Genomic DNA, 17,255 nt, shown 5'->3' with positions numbered 1-17,255 from the left:
ATACGAGTGTTCAAGTTTACCGATGCTAACCTGTTGAGCGGTCTCTCATTTAGTTTACATGCCATTGTTGATTTAAAGTAAGCCAGTAGCATGTTGTTACTTAAGAGGTTGAATCCTTAGTTAGTTCCCTGTATATATTTGTTCCTTAAATGCAGCACACAGGGTCGTGTATTAATGTACATTCTGTTTGTACTTTACTTTCAGAACCACACACACGCACTCACCCAACAACAATACATTCTTCAAATACAATACAAAGTGTTAATAATCCAGCTGGACCTCCAAGTCTCCATTCTTTCCCATTCTAATCGGATGACCCTCAGTGATTACAAATTTCCCGAACCCCCTCTATAATAATATTGCACTGTCCCGTGCTATCAGTGCTAACTAGGTCTAGCTAATGAAACGTTGCACGGAAGCTCAGGTCTAGTCAGCTAGCGTTAGCTAGCTAGTTACAAGTTCACATCTGCCAGCCATTAGTTGCTGACTGGATATCCACTTATTTAATTTGAGCTTCGTAACCACGCAATTACCTGAGCTGGTCTTGACTTCTTAAAACGACGTTTCCACAGATGTACAATTAATGGAGATAACCAAATCAACATAAGCTAACCTTAACAACAGCCTAATGTTAGTCTATCGAGTCCCAAGTAGGGAGGACAGACCAAAAATTTCCTATCAGTTTTGCTCAGTTTTTCTTTCAATTCCGTATGTAACCTAACGTAACTTAAACTTATCCGAAGTCAGATTTCAGTTACCTCTATTAGTTTTCTCACAAATCCAGTTTTTAGGCGTGATTTTAGGTAATTTTTTGAAACGTTCCACCGTTTTAAGCCTTGAGTTTTGTGGCACCGAGAAGCTGTAAGCTTCCCTTTAAGAACGCCATTGTTCTACGTCACAGAGCTCTGCTTCTAGCCAGCGCGGGAAATATGACTAGCATTTGTCATTTAGCAGATGCTATTATCAGATTATCTGCTCTTATCCAGACTTACATTCTTTGTACATTGCGAGCTAATGGGGTGTCCAGTACTTCGCTATAAATAATTATGTTAAATCGAGACCACGAATATGCAAATGTTTGTCACGTTTAGCATTACTGCTGTAATGTAAATTGGGCCACTTGGGGGTGTATTTAACATTGAACAGGGTTTTTGTATGTGCTTGTTGAGACATTGCCCATTATTTTCAAATACCTTGATTTGAACACGTCTGTTTGTTTATGATGGAAAAAAAGTATACACTAATTGTATTATAAATAATATACTTTATTTATAGGGATATGAAACTTATGGTCCAAAATGTAGTCATTGCCTGTGAAAAAAACCTACAGGTTGATAGCTCTCAGAGGACAATTGGGCACCTCTGCATCCATGGTGAAGGTTCAGGGGAGCAACTTGTATCTATTACTTCTATACTAGCTAGACAGTTTGGCTTAACAGGGAATCACCCCATTACAGGGCCCCCTGTCTCATATCACCAAACTGTTTTACTTTTAATCCTACCTGTATCTACTTTTATAGACATACTCCGTTTTAATATTGCAAAGCTAAGTCTGTCCGTGCCGCACAGGCCCACTTGATCAGACAACCAAATGCTAAAACCAAACAAATACTACTAGTACTTACCCAATGCAGCTATCAGATATTATGGCAGACCATTTGGCTTAACAGGGAGTCACCCCCTACTGGGGCCCCCTGTCTCATATCACAAAATGGTCCATCATGAATATCCTCAAGCTACCACAAAGCCTGAATATTACATACCAATAGCTAAATGACACACTGCAAAGCTAAGTCTGTCAGTGCCGCACAGGCCCACTTGATCAGACAACACAATGCTAAAACCAAACAAATGACTACTTACCCAATACAGTCTGAATATTACATACCCATTGCAAGACTACAAACCTATTTATAAATCCTTTCACAGATGTCCGAGCTGAGGCGAGAACTTCAGCTCTTCTATCTGGATCTAACCCTGACAACCATTCCCAGGACCTATTCTTCTTAAACATGACCATACCCTCTAATGCTATTTTACTTGCCCTGAACTTTGATCTAATCAAATAATCAAATATCACAAAATCCCTCTCGCATGAAACATTTGTTTTGGGCACTGATCTGAGGACATGATACTGATCTTCAGACACATCATCATACCGTCCTTGTTCCAAGTGGTCCGCTACCAACCTACAGCAAACTTTCACTAAACTAGCAAATACAAGTTCTAGAACTTGTTGAGTCATAGCATCAAACTCCTCTGACGTTGACTCCAACAACTTATCTAAGATGGGTCCTCTGTGGATGTCTACATCCTCAAACAGAGTGACCCTTCATAAACTGCCTGCTGTCTGCCTGCCACTCGCTAAGCTTATAACAAGCGTTCTACACCTATCATTCATTGCTAATACATGTTCAGTAGGCAGGGCTGCCCATATATGGGAAAACTTTCTGGGGCCCTGCCGTGGTGGGGCCACGCCGCGATGCCAGCAATAATCATGTTCGTCCCAAAATATTTTAAGAAATTATAACCAATTTTATTTTGAACTGAAATACTCACGATTAGGGTCTACTTAAAAAAAGCAAACATAAACATTGTATTGTTGACTTAACCGGTGAAGTCAACGAGTGGTGCGAACGCAGGGTTGGACCAAGTGTTGATTATTAAACAGAGTCAGGGTACAGGACACAACATAACGCTAGACCAAGTTAGCCGCTAGATAATGGTTGTTGTTGCTTGCTCTCCAGTCAACTTCGAAAGATGCTCCCAGCCAGGCTGCAGAGACCATCGATATATCTATGGCAGAGACGAGCAGCAGTAGTCACGTTGCTAGCCAAGAGGAAGCTAGTTTGAGCAAAGCTGACACTGAGAAAGCGCATGTTCTGCATTGCTCATTGCTCTGAGGATATTCTGCACTTTACCTTAACCAATTCACTGTGGCAGGAGGAGAAAGGTCCTTAAGTAAACTCAAAGTCTTGCGCTCCACAATGAGCCAGGAGAGGCTCAATCACAATACTTGCCATTGAGTGTGAAATGGCTAAACAAATTGACTTTAAACACATTATAAAAGACTTTGCATCCAGAAAGAAAAGGAAGATAGCTGTGTAATAGGCAAAGATGAAGGCAGGTAAATTGCATTTTATACTACAAAATGTGGTGTGAGTGTAGCAGATCTCAGTATGTCAAATTCTTATTTTTATGTGTGTGTGTCTGGCCCGGCACCACACAAGTTGTTAAGGCCTCTCAGTTATATTTATTAAACTTTATGTTTAAGTTTTATGTATAAAGATGTATTTGTTTTTCTATAATGTAGCACCCATCGCTGAGTAAGTATCTCTCTGTTTACATATGTTTAATGTAGAGAGAGAGAGCACACACGTACATGCGTTAATATAAGTAGCCTAAAGACCTATTAGGGGGGGCTCATTCACTGGACCTTTTCAGGGGTCCAGCCATTTCTATGGGCGGCCCTGCCAGTAGGCCTACAGTATTTGGTCATTTAAATTGGTCATTTTGTCCGGTAAAGTTACATCTTTTCAATGCTTGTGGAGTTTAAAGTCATTTTTAATTATATTAAACGTTACAAGGTGCGCTGGCATTTGAAATACTAATGTGTGACAAAGCGTGATAATGTCGATCATGATCCCATTTGTTAATGTTTCTAATGGTAATTTACCACAAACCCTAAGACTATTTGGATCTAAAATGATACCTAAACTTTTGCAAGTGGCCATGTGTTGCTCCCCCTCACCTGTGAATGCAATTTCAGTAGTTCTTGTCTTTTTATCTGCCATAGAATTTCCTGTCTTGCAAAATTGATTGCTGGAAAAAAAGAATATTCGCGCTTTTTTTAAAAATAGATTTGCATTTCCTGACAGACAAAAGGGTAATGATTGGTTCCGATTGGTGCTATGTGACAACAACATTTGCATATCACGACCATGAATCATTTCGATAGAAACTTCTTTTTTTTTAAATCACCAAGAGAGTGGTTTTTATATCATCAATGTTTGTTTTTTGTTCTGCACACTGAAAAGATGCATGTAAAGTGTCAAAAATATTTATCTTTCAAACCAGTAACCATGACCGATACTTACATCCACATACGGGTATATATAATAAGGCTAGTAGTAGACTAATACTGTCAATCAATTGATGTGAGCATTGGAAGCAGCCTAGCATGAGTCAAGCGCGGGAGTTCTAGAGGCTCAAAACGTCTGACGTCACAGGTTTCTGAAAGACTCATTCAGGGAGCCAAAACACAAAATGTATGTCTTTCGATTTTCTTTCAAATTTGACTGATGACGTCTTTCTACGTAACCTTGCTTTCCAGGAAGTATCAGGGTGGTGCCGACATGTGGGAAAAAGTTACAAGGGAAAAACCAACCTTTTTCTCGATAGAACGTTCAGATTTCAATGCATTCCTATGGGATTTTCAGCAACATGTCTTCAACTTGATTTTTCTCAAAATGTATATGTTTTAAAATTGACTAAATATACCTTATTTTGAAGAAAACAACCTACTCTTTCATTTAAGATATGTCTCCCAGTGGTGCCGACCTTCTATGAAAGGTAGCCAAAGCAGCAAAAAGTATAAACATTATTTTCACACACTTCCTCAATATGTATTGCAACCAACATTTGATAGCATTAAGGGGTAAGTGTCTACATGTTAACTGGCATGTTTGTTTTTAATATCTCGATAGTAGTCGCTAGTTATAGAGCTAAGAAAAGGACGTGGACCTTAAAATTCCGGTGCCAGAATTCTCAGTGGCGTTCTTAGCTACATTCAGGCTAACTTAGCATTCGATTTAATGCGTTTGCTACCGGCGTTCCACAGTATTTGACAGTTGGTTAGCCTAGGCCAAAAATGACGCGTTCTATTGTCCTCCCTATCCCAAGTCACTCGTAACTAGTTTACAGCATATCTAGCTAGCTAGCATATACCCAGTGCCTACGAAACATTTATGATTGATTTAGAATGTTTAGGCCTTGTATTTAAATTAAATACTATTTTATTGAAAGTGTCCTATTGTCATTATTGTTATTTTAAAGCAACTTTTATAAAATGAGCAATGTGAATGAATGAGATGGTGCGAGATCTAGCTAGGCTAACAAACGTGAAGTTCACAATACTGTTTGTCCGTTGCAGCAACAGCCACACGTACGGGACTATTTTCTCTCGGCTACTGAAATGCGATACACAACGTTTGTTGGCTATAACTATTTTGTGCTGAAATGCAGCTTACTATTTATTTACTAATTATAATTTCGCTGGTAACCGTAGGGTTCACTAGCCTGGTCCTAACCAGACCCTCGTACATTTCATTTGTACAGAGGGTCTGGGATCTCTCGATTGACAAACGTTAACTTCCTTGAAGGCGGGTCCTCTGTTGAAGTTTAAAACTATTGGATCCGCCCAGAGCCACTCTGATTTGCCATAACCAATCGCAAGCGTTCGCCTTAGCCAACTCCTTCACCACTACTGTAACGGAGCTAGCTGCCGTAGCTGGAAAATCAAACTTTTCCCGAACCCCGTGGGGAGGAGGGCCACAACATCATGGCCACCAACAAAACTCAGCAAGGAATGTTCTTGCTCCGGCTTTAACCTATATTTGGCAGCGTTGCCACAACCGCAGAATAGTTTCGCTCGCATCTTTCTCCGCCGCCATTATTGAACTACTCAAACAAGACATTAACGTCATCGTTCTCAGCCACTCCCTCTGTTCGCTGATTGGACCTACAAAAAATTTGTTTCTGGAAACCGACATCAGAGCCTAGCTCCCAAACCTAGTACAGAAGCAAAATCCAAATTGAGCGGAAGCACGTTGGAGGGCAGAGCCAGGCTAAGGGTTCACTGCTATAAAGTGCTTTTCAGCTCCTCCGCTGCGCGTCAGGCCTAACAACACCCTGGAACACGTAGGCCTACTTTATTGACGATAAATTACTGCCTCTCGTACCTTATTGCTTAATTATCAAGCTATCTTTGAGAAATTCTGAACATGCTTTGGCGTGACTTGCGCTGGCAGAGAGGGAAACAGTATGGATGGGAATAGTGTGGGGGCAGATGTGTCCTTATATAGGTTGAAATGGAATGAAAAATGCAATACAAAATGTCTGAAAGGGGTGTATTTATGTAAATGTCCACATTGCCTCAATATCTTTGTGTCAATAAATCAAATATAATTTTGAATGGTTTTTCAAACCTTTTTTGGCTTCAAGGAGACATCATTCTGATGTACCATGGGCAATTTCATGCAATTTTACCTTGAAATGTCAACCGTTTCTTAACCTTTGTCCTAAAGCTAATACTCTGCCCTTTCTATTCTTACAATCTCAACAGTTGGTGTGTAGCAAAGAGGATAGAGAGACTGACTTGTAACCTAATGCTCATGAGTTCAAATTTTCAGCCAGTTGTTGTTGGCCAAACATGAAGTAGTTTTACTCTCTTGTTGTCCAACTCTCCATCTTCTACAATGTACATTTTTATAATATTTTGGAACCCGCATCACTGCTTGCAGCTATATTTTTATTTGTTTTTGTATTGGGTAAATTGGGTAAACACAACGATGGTTTGTTATGAACCTTTGGGTCATGTGACCCGAAGGCAGCACAAGGGTTAAACAAAAGGCAATTATAACAGGAACAATCTGTACTAATTTAAATATATTTATATTAGAGCTGTCAAACGATTAAAATATTTAATCGTGATTAATCGCATTCATGTCATAGTTAACTCACGATTAATCGCAATTAATCGCACATTTTTATCTATTGTAAATGTCCCTTGATTTCTTTTTCATCCATTCTTTTTTCAAATGTTAATGCTCTTCTCGACATGGAAAAGTGGTTAGGATTTCGTGCAATAGTTTTTTTTTAAATTGAAAACAACATTGCAATCGCCTGGCTTTGACGAGCGGGCGGAGAATTTGCATCAGTTGTGTGCTGCGATGATAGCTCACCACGACGTGCTGCGATGATAGCTCAGTTCACAACAACAGAACACACTGATCACTTTGGTCTTGTCAATGGAACCATTTGGCAACCTTTTAAAAGTAAACTTTCCATTCAGAATCTTATTGGCATCCATTTTGGTGTCTGGCGCTGGCAATCAACTCAAAACGTAACGTTAGCCTACTACCAGAGAATGTCTAATCCGTATAGGGGCTCTGCTACTACTCTTTAGCCGGCTCGCAAGCCCAAACAAGTATGTGGCGTGCCTGTTGTTTTGATTCCGGTCTAGCTAGATCCGGTGTGGTATTGTCGTTTTTCTAACGTCAGAAGTTGTTGCAACAGAATGTGAAAAAAACGACAAAGTTTGCTCGGTCAAAAAGAGCGTTAATCGCGCGATAAAAAAATTGACGCCGTTAATTTGGGTTTGAGTTAACGCCGTTAATAACGCGTTTAACTGACAGCACTAATTTATATATACCTTTATTTCCAAAACTCTTTCTAGCATGTGTATTGACGAGTAGAGCCTAACCTGTCAGCTGTGGTGTTGATGCCTCGAGAGACAAAAGGAAGTGACCAGAGCTTGCCATAAATGCAGTATCTCTGGCTGTACAATGTCTATGACGTCATTGACATTGTAAAAGGCTTTTTAGAACAAAAAAGCTACTTAAAAAAAACTAAACACCCAGCAGTGTGTATTTGTTTTGCCTCCCCTTTCAAATTCAGAATTCAAATTACTAGAAAACAAATGATATCCTGAGAAAAGTGGATTTTGAGGGGTATAACTCTATAGACCTCCATTCATTCTGCACTCGACCATTAGTGCCCTCATTTGGGACTAGAGTGGAACTGCAACTAGTTCAGAACCCGGAAGTTTCCCGAGAGTGGCAGTTCTGGATGCAGAGCAGGTGGTAGGGGTAGGAGGCTGGGCCAAGCGCTGGATGCAGAAGGGGGTAGGGGTAGGAAGCTGGCTAGGGGTAGGAGGCTGGGCCCAGCGCTGGATGCAAAGAAGGAAGTTGGGACCAGCGCTGGACGCAGAGCAGGGGGTAGGGGTAGGAGGCTGGGACCAGCACTGGATACAGAGCAAGTGGTAGGGGTAGGAGGCTGGGCCAAGCGCTGGATGCAGAGCAGGAGGTAGGGGTAGAAGGCTGGTAGGCAGGAAGCACACTCAGGGTACCAGGGGTTGTGGACCTGAAAGGCAGGCTGATAAATAGCTGTCTGCTTTGAGATTTGAGGATGGTCAAAGGCCTGTTCCATAAAGCGAGTTTACCAAATAAGCCAGACTAATGTCAGTTAGTCGGACTCATTTCTTGTTCATTCGGTTCCATAAAGCTAGCTCAACGTAGTTCGAACTTGGTTACTATGGCAACTTAGGCTACGAAACTAGTCTGGTCAGGGTCAGACTAACTGTCAGGCTTAGCGTGACTTGGTGCTTAACCAGACGTCCCTGTAACACTGACCCAACGGGAAGACGATGATTTACCACGTATATTCTCATTTTCTTATTCTCATCAAATCAAATCAAATTTATTTGTATAGCCCTTTTTACACGCAAGCATGTCACAGAGGGCTTCACATGCGCCCATAGAACTGCCCCTCAACCAACCTAAACCCTCAAGGAAGACAAGGAAAAACTCCCAGAAAAACTCCCACCGGGAGAAAAAATGGAAGAAACCTTGGGAGGAGCAATTCAGAGAGGGATCCCCTCCTCCAGAGACGGTTGGTAAGAGAGAGGAGCAGAACACAAGCTAAACATAGTCATACAGTGTCAATGGGTTTTGAAACACCAAAATCCATTGTTCGGCTTTATAGACGTTGGATGGGACCGGGAAACTCGCTGTTGGCCGTCATGGAGACTGGATTCCGGGTGACGACCTGGTTCAGCGTTGGCAGACCGACGACCAAGCAGGTCCTGACAGCTCAAACCCCCCACACCACAGGGAATGTGTGGGGGGGGGACAGAGAGGAGAGCAGGGATTAGAGAATGCCAGGAGCAGCTAACAGTTACAGTCAAAATAGAATGAGATCCCCACCGGTCAAGTGTGGACTAGTGCAGCAATTTAACAGAGCAAAAAGGGTATTTGATGCAGCCCCACACACCAAAACAACGACAGCCCCCCTCAGTTGGAACATGAAATCTGTTCCAGGGGAAAGAACTCTAAAGTAGGTTATACTTATACGAATAAGGATGAAAACAGCCAGTCCCCCGTTGTCTCCAACTAGTAATAAAAACTATAACAGTAACAATATACAGCAACGGAACTATAATAATAATAATACTAACAATATACAGTAACAGGTTTACTTTATTTGTAACATCTAGCTGGGCAATGTGAACATAAGCTATAATTAAAATTTAAAAGTTACATGTGATACACACATAGGCAAGCACACATCCCAGGTTTACATAGAAAGTACACACATACTTCCCTTTAACAATCATAGAATTGACTAAACAAGAACGTTTTTAATCTAGTTTTAAATGTCGAGACAGTATCAGCTTCCTTAATTGAGATGGGTAATTTGTTCCAAAGAAGAGGTGCTCTATATGAGAACGCCCTACCTCCAGCAGTTTTTTTCTTAACTTTGGGTATTACCAGATAGCCGGCATTTTGAGATCTTAGAGACCTTGCGGGGCAATAGGGTGCAAGGAGACCGGAGAGGTACAGTGGTGCCAATCCATGCAGAGATTTGTAAGTTAGTAGTAGAACTTTGAAATCAGCTCTGGCTTGGATAGGGAGCCAGTGTAAAGAGATAAGAGTCGATGTTATATGATCAAACTTTCTAGTTTTAGTCAATAGTCTAGCAGCAGCATTTTGCACCCGCTGTAAGTTTTTTAGGTAGGTAATTGGGAGGCCAGAGAACAACACATTGCAGTAGTCCAATCGGGACGTAACAAAAGCATGTATTAGTTTTTCAGCATCATCCTTTGAGAGGAATTTTCGTATTTTGGCAATATTACGTAGATGGAAAAATGCTGTTCTGGTGATTTGCTTAATATGGTACTCAAATGAAAGGTCTGGGTCCATTGTGACTCCCAGATTTTTTACCAGCTGGCTTTGAGATACTTTGACGCCGTCTAAGTCTAAGGTTAGATGGGATAAATTATTTCGGTGTTTTTTCGGACCAAAAATTTGAACCTCGGTTTTATCCGAATTAAGAAGAAGGAAATTTGCAGTCATCCAAGTTTTCAACCCGGAAACACAGGTTTCCATAGCATGTGGAAATTCTCCCGGCTTTATAGACATGTATAGCTGAGTATCATCTGCATAGCAGTGAAAATCTACCCCAAAACTTCTAATTATGTTTCCTAAAGGCAACATATAGAGTGAAAATAACAGAGGGCCTAAAACTGAACCCTGTGGTACTCCGTATTTTACAATGGAGCTCCTGGATGAGCAACCATCATAGTGGACATATTGTGATCTATCAGATAGATACGATCTGAACCACTGAAGTGAAGTACCAGAAATCCCAACATAGTTCTCCATACGTTCCAGGAGAATCTCATGATCTACAGTGTCAAAAGCTGCACTTAGGTCTAGAAGAACAAGGACAGAGCTAAAGCCCGCGTCAGAGGCTAATAATAGATCATTGACTACCTTGGCTAATGCAGTTTCAGTGCTGTGGTGAAGACGAAATCCAGACTGGAGAGGTTCATAGAGCTGATTTGAGGAGAGGTGCTCAGTGAGCTGTTTTGCCACAGCTTTTTCCAAAATTTTGGAGAGAGATGGCAAATTTGAAATGGGCCTGTAATTGCTAAGACAACCTGGATCCAGGTTTGGTTTTTTAAGAAGGGGCTTGATAATAGCTTGTTTGAAATCGTCAGGGACTTGTCCAGTTACAAGAGATTCATTAATAATACTAAGCATGGGCGGTCCAATAATATGGAGAAGTTCCCTACAAAGTTTGGCAGGGAGGGGATCGAGAAGGCAGCTAGTGGGTTTCGAGGAATCTATCAGCTTGATGAATGCTTCCATAGAAATAGGGTTAAAGTGAGTGAGAGTCTCAACATGCAGAATGCTGGGTACAGAGGGAAAATCAGTGTTGATGGCCACTCCTCCAGGACTAGTCTGTAGTTTGTCCCTTATTGCATAGATTTTTTGGTCAAAGAAATCTAAGAAATCATTGGGAGAGAGATCTGAACTAACACAGAGTGTACTTTTCTTAGTGAGTTTTGCAACAGTATCAAATAGGAACTTAGTGTTGTGTTTGTTCTTACTAATCAACTTAGAGAAATATTCTGATCTGGACCTGATGAGGACTTGCTTGTACTCTATTTGGCTGTCCTTCCAGGCCAGGCGGAAAACCTCCAATTTAGTGGTACGCCACTTACGCTCTAATTTTCTAGTGGACCTCTTGAGAGTGCGGGTTTCCTCTGAATACCATGGAGCCAGTTTCTTGTCTATTCTTTTCCTTGGTTTGAGTGGAGCAACAGAATCTAGGGATTGCTGAAGAACCAAATTCAGATCCCTTGTTTTAGCATTTAATGATTTATTCGGGACATCAAGTGCTTCTAGTGCAGCGGGTAGAATACTAGCCAGTTCCAGAGCTGTATTTGGGGTTAAGCAGCGGCTAATAGAAATATTCTGGGTGCCTCCAAGGCTCTGGCAGAGATCCATTTTAAAGGTTACCAGGCAGTGGTCTGATCATATAGGATTGTGGGTATGAACAATGACATCACTAATCTTGATTCCCCGCGTGAGAACTAAATCCAATGTATGCGAGTGAAGATGGGTAGGTTTAGAAACCACCTGAGTGAGACCTGTGGAATCCATAAGAGCAGTAAAGGCCTTACTTAGAGGATCTTTTGGGTCATCGACATGAATGTTAAAATCACCCATAATTAAGATATTGTCAGTGTATGTCACAAGATCAGCACTAAAATCAGCAAATTCCTCAAGGAAGAGGGAGTATGGGCCAGGGGGCCGGTATAGAGTAACTATACAAAACGAAGGAGGGGGGGCAACAGTAGTAGAATTAGTCCTTTTTAAAGTAGTTGGTGGTTTCATACAAATTATCTCAAATGATTTAAAGGTATTGACAGATTTTAGGCTGAGGTTGAAGCTAGCTTTATATAACATAGCAACACCACCACCTTTCTTTGAAACACGAGGGATGTGTGAATACGCAAAATCAGGAGGCGAAGCTTCATTCAGGGGGAAATATTCATCAGGTTTTAGCCAGGTTTCGGTGAAACCAATCAGGTCCAGGCTGCAGTCAGACATCAGATCATTAATCAAAACGGCCTTTGTGGATAGAGATCTGATGTTTAGGAGCCCAACATTCCAGTATGGGTTTTTGGCAGCTTTAGACGTAGATAATACTTCTGAAAAGGTGGCACTGTTATCAGGAAACTGAGTTGGAAGAGCATTGGGTGAGCAAGGCTGAATATATATTAAATTGGTATAATTCCTAATAATTGAGGGCCGGAATTTGGAAAAAGGGCGGGGGGCCGACACCGTCTCAATGGGAAAAACAACATCAGCAACCACCCTGGCTACACTACAAGCTGAGCTATCGGGGCCCCAACAGCTCACAGCATGCCTATCAACATACCTATCAGACTCTCTAAGAGACTGTAGCCCGGCTTGTTCTAGTGAGTGTCAGGTCTGCTTTAGAATAGCTTCAATATTCCTAGACAAAAGAAAAGCACCTCTCCAGCTAGGATGGAGCCCGTCACTTTTCAACAAGCCAGGTTTGGCCCAGAAACGAGACCAATTGTCTACAAATCCTAAACCCTGTTCTGAGCAAAAGCGAGCCAACCAGCGGTTGAGAGAGACAAGCCTGCTGTAGATCTCGTCAGTCCCCCTACCAGGTAGTGGGCCAGAGACTATTACTCGATGCCGACTCATCTTTTGAGCAAGGTCACATGCCCGAGCAATATTAACCTTCGTGACCTCTGACTGCCTCAGCCTAACATCATTGGTGCCGACATGAATGACAATATTCTCATACCTATCATCAGTGCGTGCGCCATGTGCCTTAGCTTGGGCATTTGCCTTAGCCCTAGTGCTAGCCAGCACCCTAAGATTAGCTTCTATGTCGGTAGCTCTGGCCCCAGGTACACAGTAAACTGTCGCTGGTCCCTCCAATCTAATGTTACGAGTGATGGAGTCACCGATCACTAACGTCTGCGGAGTCCCACTCCCACCATGCTGCAAAGGTGAAACCGGTGGGGCTAAACTTGAGTCCTCACTCACGCTAGGACTCCCTGTCTGTGATGTTGCGCCAGTCGCATCTAAAGTTACTAGCATACGTTCTTCCTCAAGCGACTGAACGCGACTCTCTAATAGAGTCAACTTTTCGAACAAAATGACACATGTAGGACAATGTGAGTGGGTGTGAGACATTATAATTAACTTACGTTAATAGTTTATGCCAGCCAAGATAATTCGTCAGAACGTTGAATTGGCTAGTTCAACAGGAACAGTAGCGTCGAGCTCCAAGGAAAAAAGCCGTGCCGAGTAAACCTATAATTGAGACAGTAGATGTATAGATTACATCGGTAACGACACAATAAATGAATAAATGAAGTAATATATAAAATATAGCAATAAACAAGACAAAAAAGTTTGGGAAAAGTTTGGAGCAGCTCAGGTGCAGCGCGGTAGGTCGTCAGACAGGAAACAGTTCAACTTGCAAAAAAAAAACGCTCATCAGTTCAACATTGATAGAAAATCAACGTAAATAGCCTACATAGGCAACAACATTTAGCCTAATGCATTAAACATTGATGAACAATGCTTTGATAGGCTATGCACCATAGCCGTTAAATGTATGGATGTTAGTTTGTGATTTCAAATGTTTAGGCATCAGGCATGGGCCTACATCTCAATCTAAATTATCCCAGTATAATTATCATAGCAATATAATTGTTAACAGTAGCCTACAATTGCAAAACAAACCTAAATCCGCCCTCCATTTCCCCGACACAAAACCCATGTTAAGAAGTTAGCACTAGGTAACTGGATAATGTTTTAATTAATAGTAGGCTATTTATTTTAAACGATGTCAAAAAAGTCAATTTAGATTAGTTTAGAAGGTAATTAATCAACGAAGGTCTTATCGTTGATGACGTCAATCATGGCGTGTCATTTTACTTTGATTGAAGCGGTGGATGAAGAAGCTGTCATTGTACACGATTTAAAGGGGACGTTCTTTCTGGAAGAAGTCATGTGGCCGTGTGCATTGCTTTTGCCGTGGTGGATTGTATGATCCATGTTTTACCTCTCGGGCTGTTAAAAAATAGGGTGCACGCGCAATTAGCTTGACTACATAAATCTGACTTGAATTAGTAGGACTGCGTGAGCTGAAATTGGCCTTTATGGAACCGCTTAAGCCCCGCTTGACTAATTAAACTTATTCAAGTCTGGTTTAGGACTTTAAGTCTAGCTTTTTTGAGCGGCCTTTATGGAATAGGCCCCTGGTCATAGTAAACACTGATAAACATTGGATATGTCTAAGCATTTAAGCTAATACAGATAAATGTTCCTACATGTAACTGAATGCAAAAAAGGGACTAACCACGTTAGCATCAATCCACTAACTAACAACGTTAGCTACAGTAGCATTAAGGAAAACTCTGACGGCCTTAGTGGTATGTGACCATAGAATAACCAAAACAACGTTCTCCCAATGTCATACATAGAACGCCATGTGACTATCAGGGGACTGTATGGGGACGTTCTTTAAAAATCCCAAATGTCATATTTGTAATGTTTGCGGTGTGACCACAAAATAACGAGCATGGAACGTCTCCATAAAGTCATACAGGAAACTTTCAAAAAAGTACGTTCAGAACCAAAAGAGAACATTTAAAAAACGTCCCCCTTGTTCTGTAAACGTTCGGGACGTTCGTCACATTTAGATAACTTTTAGGCTTGGGAACGTTATGCAAAGTTAAATTCTATAACAGGTTGTCCCCATCCTTGATTGTGATTGGCTATATCGCGTTCCATGCCGTTGTAAAATCCAGCAGAACCTCACAGGTTGTCCTCATAACATTCTTTAACATTCCATATTACCGCGCATCGAATATTTCAAATTGAAAAAGACGGCAAAGATGTCCATCTGGCTGTTGTGTGGCAACGATTTATGTAGGAACTATACTTTGTAGTAGCGGAAGAATGACGGTTTATTATTAAACTATACTACAGTTTTAGAAATGCACCGCTTCGCGTCGGAAGCGTAAACCACGGCCTCTTGGGGCTTATTGCTTAAATAACGTCCCCTCCTACGTGGGTAAGGAACAAACTTATTGTGACGAGGTAGCATGGAACTGTTGAGACGCTGAGATTTATGTAGGCTATTTCAAGCAAACCTACTGTTTCCCATATACCACAAGTTGCCTGCCGGGCATGCACACCCAGTTTACTAATTCATACAATCTCCCTCCGATGTTGCTCTGCTGGTTCTTCTTGTTTTCACCACTGGGAGGGCCCTTCCTGCAGACATAGTTAGCCACCTCGGCTCTCTACCCCCCTTCAACCACATCAAACTCCACAGAAGCCTGTTAGTCCAATGAGGTGACCTAGGACCAGCACCTAGTACGCTAGTGAGAATCTAACAACACTGTCTGTTTTTGAAAGGAAAAACAAATATTCAGACATTTTCGAAATAAACCAAACATTGAGTGTAATGACTTCTCATGCCTTGGGATGCTTAACTCACTTAAAGTGAGATTAACTGGTTATTTGTAGAGTTGGTCGATCCTCACCTTTGCTGCATTATCCAAACTGTGTGGAATGGCTGTTACAGCAAACAATCCACAAGTTTCTCTTCCCCATCCAACTCAGGCATCCATGCCTCTGTGACCCCCTCACCCACTCATGCTGCCATTAATTGCCTCGTTAGCAATTGAAAGTTACCTCATCATACAGCTTGCTTAGCGAGATTGTAGCACTTGAACAAGTGTTGGCTGAACTGTCTACAACAGCAGTAGACTTGTTCTAATATATGTTTAGTTGATTTAGTTGCATTGGATTTAATTGTCTGTACATCTCTGCCAAAAGTGGCGCTGGTGCGGACGAGATACAGAAAAAGAGAGCACGGCACAGGTCGAGTGGTTCGAAAAATGCTTTTTTTCAGTTTGGCAGTTGAAAGTATTACTGTGCTCTGAATGTTGCTGTATGTACCTGTTGGAGTTAATAAAGAGCTCAACTTTTCTACACCCAAGTGTCTTTGAGTGGTGTAACATTTTGGTGGTCCTACCGAGATCTTGATTGCCTCACGGAGAAAGACTGAAAAAGACCGGTGAGATGGTGAAGTGTGCGAGAGCGAGAAGCTAATACTAAGTGAAAAGCTACAGTCAAGCTAGTACGACACGGACCATTTTTGCGTAATTTTCAGTTAAATCCAATAAACAGGCATAGCTGCAAACATGTCAGAGTATCGCAAAGATTTTCTGTTGAATTTAGAACAGAAATTATGCGGACTAGTGAACGAACTGCTAAGAGTATGTGAACTGTGTGGCATTACCGAAGAAGACAAAGCCATTTCGAGCAGGGGCCGCCAAGCTCTGGTTAAGCTCATTGTTGATTTTTGCGAGCGCAACGAGTTTTTGCAAAGCGAAGATGAAGGCATGTCTGTGCTTTTAGAGTTGAACGATACACTAGATTCGTTGCTAGAAGCAAGGCCATCGTCTGTGGCGGCGGGAGCAGCGTCCCTGTCATTACCGACGGGCGTGGAAGCGGCAGAGGAGACGTGCATGGAGCGGTCTGCAGCCCAGAGGGAGGACCACGGACCGTCAGTGGATCAGGCACCGTCACCGTGGTTGTCATCGCTGGAGCACCAAGCGGCGCCGAGGACAACGCTGGACAGTGGGACACAGCGCAAAGGACGAGGCTCCACGAGCAACAGCTGTTGCATGGCATCTTTAGGCGGATTCAGGAAAGATTTACGCATAAATGGTCATGTGGGTGAGTCTACATCCAAAGACACCCTGAGCTTCAGTAGCCTTGAGCATCAGATTGAAAGTGGCTTAAGAAAAGGCTACCCTGAAACTGAAGTAGTAGAGGCTGTAGTCCGTGCAATAAGTCCTGAACTGAAGATAAGGAGCTATTTAGAAGGAAAAATTGATCTCAGCTTGACCAACCTAAGACAAATCTTAAGAGCCCATTATACAGAGAAAGATGCAACTGTGTTGTATCAACAACTCGTCCTGGGGAGCCTCGTCCTGGGGAGGCAAAGTGTCAGACCCTCGCCAGCTCTCCACTGGTGTCCCACAGGGCTCCGTCCTTGGACCCCTCCTCTTCTCTCTGTACACCACCTCACTTGGACCAATCACCACCTCCCATGGCTTC

At 42.1% G+C, this 17,255-nt stretch overlaps 1 long non-coding RNA gene across 4 annotated transcripts in view; it reads right to left on the bottom strand.

Annotated features, from left to right (window-relative positions):
• Positions 1–8,754, bottom strand: part of LOC124466063 — a 32,980-nt gene extending 24,226 nt beyond the window's left edge. Inside the window, exon 1 of one of the 4 annotated variants that reach the window (XR_006955871.1) lies at positions 8,716–8,754. This is a non-coding gene — a long non-coding RNA (uncharacterized LOC124466063). Of the gene's footprint in view, positions 1–533; positions 855–8,715 lie in introns of those variants that run through there. The other 3 variants (XR_006955870.1, XR_006955868.1, XR_006955867.1) reach the window with 3 other exon arrangements.
• Positions 8,755–17,255: the final 8,501 nt, after the last annotated feature.

The sequence above is a fragment of the Hypomesus transpacificus genome, unplaced genomic scaffold (assembly GCF_021917145.1).
Source record: "Hypomesus transpacificus isolate Combined female unplaced genomic scaffold, fHypTra1 scaffold_62, whole genome shotgun sequence".
In the NCBI taxonomy this organism is placed as follows: domain Eukaryota; kingdom Metazoa; phylum Chordata; class Actinopteri; order Osmeriformes; family Osmeridae; genus Hypomesus; species Hypomesus transpacificus.
This window is presented reverse-complemented; position numbering and strand designations above follow the sequence as displayed.